The sequence below is a fragment of the Lycium barbarum genome, chromosome 3 (assembly GCF_019175385.1).
Source record: "Lycium barbarum isolate Lr01 chromosome 3, ASM1917538v2, whole genome shotgun sequence".
In the NCBI taxonomy this organism is placed as follows: domain Eukaryota; kingdom Viridiplantae; phylum Streptophyta; class Magnoliopsida; order Solanales; family Solanaceae; genus Lycium; species Lycium barbarum.
In genome coordinates, this window is record NC_083339.1 from 141,708,901 (window position 1) to 141,714,757 (window position 5,857).

General features: G+C 40.7%; 1 long non-coding RNA gene across 1 annotated transcript; it reads left to right on the plus strand.

Annotated features, from left to right (window-relative positions):
* Positions 1 to 840: 840 nt before the first annotated feature.
* On the plus strand, positions 841 to 3,698 carry LOC132633123 (uncharacterized). Its single transcript, XR_009579573.1, has 3 exons — positions 841 to 2,000; positions 2,132 to 2,317; positions 2,810 to 3,698. It is a non-coding gene; the product is annotated as an uncharacterized LOC132633123 (long non-coding RNA).
* The last annotated feature ends 2,159 nt before the right edge of the window (positions 3,699 to 5,857 follow it).

The following is a 5,857-nucleotide window of genomic DNA, read 5'->3' on the forward strand; positions in this document are numbered from 1 at the left end:
TACCAGAGAACCACAACTTATACCCGTCTACCTCCTTAGCTTTAGGACCTACCCATTTGGTCTCTTGGATACAAGCTATATTAATCTTCCTCTTCTGAAGAATCTTAACTAGCTCTATGGACTTCCCCGTTAACGTTCCAATGTTCCAAGATCCTACTCTCAACCTAGACGCTCCTTTAACCCACTTACCCCTCCTAACCCTCGCCCCCGACCTGCTGCAGGCTCGATACATGACAATGTTTCTAGCTTACTTGCAGGAACTGTGAGAAGTGTGACCATGGATGGACCTGGGGCAGGTATATCAGCAAGTGCAGATAGTATGCATGCAGGTATATCAGCAGGTACGGATTTTGTTCAGCAAGGAGGTTCATATGCTGGAGGTCATGGAGGGACTCTAGTTGATAGTACACCCAGGCAGATAGGGAGTCATACTGGTCAGTTATATGGATGGCATGGGGATGCAGCCGTGTATGATAGACCGGCCTCCCGCAGCTATGCCTATAGGCCATCATCGTACTTGGAAGGCTCTAGGGGGTTGCCAAACAGCCAACTCAGTGACGCTTATAGGCCGCCACCATACTTGGAAGCCTCTGTGGGGTTGTCAAACACCATACACAGTGATGCTTATAGGCCACCACCATACTTGGAAGGTTCTACGGGGTTGCCAAACGCCATACCCGGTGATGCTGCTGGCCGGAGCTCTACATCTGATATCTACCAGGTTGCTGATACTGTTACAGCAAGTGAATTATACATGAGCAGTGGCTTGCGGGCAGTTGATGCTGTTTCATCTGCTGCGTCTGCTCATCCTTCATCCTACTTGTACTGGCCGAGATAGTTTTGCCTTAGGCAGTCATTACTTTCTACCTTAGTTTCCCTTTTTTAAGTATAGCCAGCCTAGATGTGATTTCTCTATGGTCTCTTAAGTCAGTCTCAGAAATATTTGTGTTCATTAACTATTGAAAGGCTCTGGCCAGTTTTGTAGGCTGCTTAGTGATGTCTAAACTCTACTTGGAAAAAAATCATTTGTCTGGAATATAAAACCTTGCTTTTGTACTCCCTTCCGTTAAAGCTTGTAGTGTAATTGCTTTTACTATATACCAGTCAAAATGTTATATTTTCTCCTTTGGGGTTGGAGTTGAGAATGCAAGCACTCAGTAAGTTACTTAACTGCATATTGAGCTGTCGGATCTAATTTTGTTACATAAGAGAAACTAGAAGCAAGTTTTTTATTTGTGTTACAAGAAGTTGAAGAACAGGCTAAAAAGGAATCTGTGAAGACTTCTGTACCTGGTGAGGTTCCCGCTGCTCCTGAGGAACCAAAGGAAGATCAAACACGTAAACCAGCTCCTACTCCCTAGCAAATTATAGCAAGGTACAGTATGTCACTTATCTGTTACTGGTCTTCTTCGATGCATTTTAAGGATTAGGATGGTGGAACAGATTGTTTTCGATGTGTATATATGGCGAGGATTTTTGGTGTTATGACATATGGATAGAAAGAAAGCAACATATTGGATCATAGAAGCAACAGTACCTTCTGCTGATATGGGCTACTTATTAGAATCTTGTAAGAAAAGTCATCAGAGTCCAGCATAAAAAGAAAGTCATCAGACTCTTCCTGTGACTTGTGAGTCAATATTAACTCTTTTTATTCTAAAAGGAGCACGCCATATCCACTGAATTTCTTGCCGACATCAATGAACCGTTTCCAAAGAGAGGTTAGAAGGAGCTTATACCTATTGGCCCTGATGCAGTAAAATTTTCTCATTATTGGTAAATTTTGGTCTAAATATGGATTTTCATGATTATGGAACTGTACCTGGTAGCAATAAGCATGCTAAATAACTCTCCTGTCATGGATTTGTGAAAAAGGACCACCCCAAAAGTGAATAGAACGGTCCTTTCCTTTTTGCTAGTTCATTAAATGTTTCTTTTTGCATGTGCAGACTGCCATTGTGAAATCCCAAACTCTTGAGGAGGTGGCTAGACTTGAACAGGTGATACATAAAGTTTTGATTTACTGAAAATATGTATTTGTCATTTTTCCCCTTGTGAAGACTTTGCTCATATTCCCTTTCTTTTTCTAGTATGTTTTAAGAATCTTATGATGATGTATAAATTTTTGCAGGCATTGAAGTCTCGCCAGCTTCCTGTAGATTAGTTATTGGTGGTTACAATGTTGCTGTAAAAAAAAAAAAAAAAAAAAGACGCCAAAGAAGACAAAATGGCAATAGATGGCGATGATAAAGCTAACAAAGGAGAGGAGGAAAACGTACCCAAACAGAAAACGAATGGTCCTACAGATATGGAGCAGGTACAAATTATTCTAGATAAAAATTTAATGACTACCGTACCTGAACAGAAAACTAACGGTCCTTCAGATATGGAGCAGGTGCAAATTATTCTAGATAAAAATTTAATGATTGTGTCTTTCTTTTCTCTCATGTTATACTGCCTCTTGTTTAAGTTTGTTGAGTTATCATCTGGAGCTGGTTGGTTTTTGCATTACCTTACAAGAAGAAAAATATCAATTGGGGTATCATACGTAGTCACATAACTGTGGTATGCCTAAATTTTGGAGCAGCGAGACCCGAGTTTTGTGCTTAGTTGTTTCATTCATGTTCTTAACACGTAATTGCATTAGTAGACTTGCCTATTCGTTTATACCCGTTTGACTCACTCTTCCAGAAAACTGTATTGTTTTTGTCACCTAATTTCCTCTGCCTGTTTCTTTTTTTCTGGAGTAGACATCCAGGGTTTATCATGTGTAATTGAGGTTGAACATTTGGATGTGAATATCGTACAGGGATCAGCTCTTAGCCCATTTTTATTTGCTTTGGTGATGAATGGTTTGACGCGGTAAATTCAAGGTGAGGTGCCATGGTACATGTTATTCGCGGATGACATAGTACTGATTGACGAGACCCGCCGAGACCCCCAACGGAGTGAATGCTAAGCTGGAGGTTTGGAGACAAACTCTGGAGTCTAAAGGATTCAAGTTGAGTAGGACCAAGATAGAGTACATGGAGTGCTAGTTTAATGACGTGACACATGAGGCTGGCGTGGAAGTGAGGCTTGGAACCCAAGCTATCCAAAAGAAAGGGAGTTTCAAGTATCTTGGGTCTATTGTGCAAGGAGAGGGGGATATTGACGATGATGTCACACATTGTATTGGCGCAAGGTGGATGAAATGGAGGCTCACTTCAGGAGTGCTGTGTGATAAGAAGGTGCCACCAAAGCTTAAAGGCAAGTTCTAGTGAGGCCGACTTTGTTGTACGGGGTGGAGTGCTGGGCAGTCAAGAACTCGCACGTTCAAAAGATGAAAGTCGCGGAAATGAGAATGTTGCGATGGATGTGTGGGTACACTAGGCGAGATAGGATTAGGAATGAAGATATCCGAGACAATGTGGGAGTGGCATCGGTGGAGGACAAGATGCGGGAAGTGCGGCTGAGATGGTTTGGGCATGTGAAGAAGAGAGACACAGATGCCCCAGTGTAGAGGTGTCAGAGGTTAGCTATGGACGGTTTCAAAAGAGGTAGAGGTAGGCCGAAGAAGTATTGGGGAGAGGTGCTTAGACAGGACATGGCGCAGTTCTAGCTTACCGAGGACATGACCTTAGATAGGAGGCTATGGAGGACTCAAATTAGGGTAGAAGGCTAGTAGATAGTCCCATGTATCCCGTCGTACTAGTAGTCGCAGTTTCGATCTTCATTTTCTTGTCCTTTGATTCTTGCAAATATTAGTCATTTCTTGTACCACAATTATTGTATTTATCTATGCTAGCTACTGCTTCTTTTTCTCAGACTGCTTTATCATGGCTTTTGTCGCTTTCGTTAGTTTCATTTCTGTTTTGCTTTGTACTGTGTGTGCTTGTCTAACTTTTTCTCGTCATGTTTTCTCTTGAGTCGAGGGTCTTTCGGAAACAACCTCTCTATCTTCTGAGATGGGGGTAAGGTCTGCGTACACTTTACCCTCCCCAAACCCCACACCGTGGGATTTCACTGGGTATGTTGTTGTTGTTGTTGTTGAGGAGCTCGTCTTTTTGGAGAGAGGGGGATTGATTAATCCATGTAACTGAAGCCACTGTATTCTGTTGTATACTGAGACAGACCTTTTCTTGCATTTTGATTCAAAGGACTAAATAGCTGCCAGTTTATCAAATCTTAGCTTCAAGGCAGAACCGAAGATACCAGATACCACTCCAGCAACCAAAATAAGCAGATTTTGTAAGTTTGACCGAGCATGGTCTGACACCAACTGTTTCTTTGTTTCCAAAACTACCCGAGTTTCGTTTATCAGTCTACCCATCTCCGTATTCATTATTAGACCTTGCTTGGTTCATTAATAATGATGGGCTGGCACCTTCGGGCAGAGGCCTTATCCTTCTCGGTATGCAATCTAAACTCATCCATGGTGGTAGATGCGATACACTGTCACAAGAAAAAATTTAGTGCCAGAGTCCATAAAATCCTATTTTAAACATTAAATTATTATTTGAATTTAAACTAATATAAATGTCAACGGATATATGTAGATAGACAACATAAGTAAATAAATGTATGACTAACACCAGGGGAGGAGCCAATGCTGTGGTAACAGGTTCGGCATTACCTAGTAACTTCAGCTCAAACCCCCTGTATTGATATTAAAAAATTCATCTAATATGTGCAAATTATATATTCAGAACTCAGTAAGCTAAAAGAATTATGGTTCAGAATTCATAAACTAAATGTCCTGATTCGACCTCTGATCTAACACACATATATAAGGACTCAGTAAGCAAAAAGAATTATGGTTCAAAATTCATAAACTAAATATCCTGATTCGACCTCTGATCTAACACACATATATAAGGCATACAAGTGCTAACATATTTGTATTCTTTTGTGTGTGCAGGCACTGATGGGAAATTTGCATGATTGTCCTTATTCGGGGGTGGTCTTTAATTTTTCCCCTTCACCTAAAATACCTTGAGGTTTTGGGTTCGAATCCCGGCTCAGTCAAAACTAAAAATAGCAAGGCAGAATTTCGTTGCAAATTAGGTATATTCTGGCGAAAGTTAGGCTTTAACTTTTGTAGAATTCCACCAGTTTTTTTTTTTAAAAGGCAAATTCTGCCTTATAAGGCAAACTTTTCGCGAAGCCTTGCCTTGCGTTTTTTTTTACTGGGTAGGGGTTCGAACCCAAAACCTCGTGGTATTTTTGATCACTTTTTGAGGCTAAAGGCAAAAATTAAAGACCAGCAATTTGAGGGCAAAAAATTAAAGTCCAACGCCTTCGAAGGATAATCCGTGCAAAAAAATGGGCACTGATTCTTGTTGCTTGGACATCTTTTGTGTCACATAATTGCGACTTTAATGGAGAGGCAAATTTAAGCATGAAAATAACGTTAGGGGCAAATTTGATCCCATAGGTGAAAGGAGGACATCTTTTTAGATTCTAATTAGTGAACAAGCATAAGCTTCGCTGCCCGACAAGATGGAGTACTGACGACATCAAGGGACATGCCCTGAAGCGAAGGACGGGAACGAGCGGAATCAATTTGTTCCAATTTATGGTCTTGCACCGACCATCCAAATGATCATGGACAAACAACCAATGCCTAAAAGGACTAGGTTCTGGGGATCATTTTCTATCTAATAGGTGGAAGGAAAGACAACTTTAATTGTATAAATGGAAGGAAGACATTTTTGAATCATTGCTAATACGTTTAATCCTCCTATATAATATTAATGGTTATATTTTAAATTTATAAATGTCGGCTTAAGTAGGCGTTTGGACATGCAGTTTGAAACCATGAGATAAAACCAGCATTTGGACATGCAATTCATCTCATGGGTTTGAAAACCCAAAT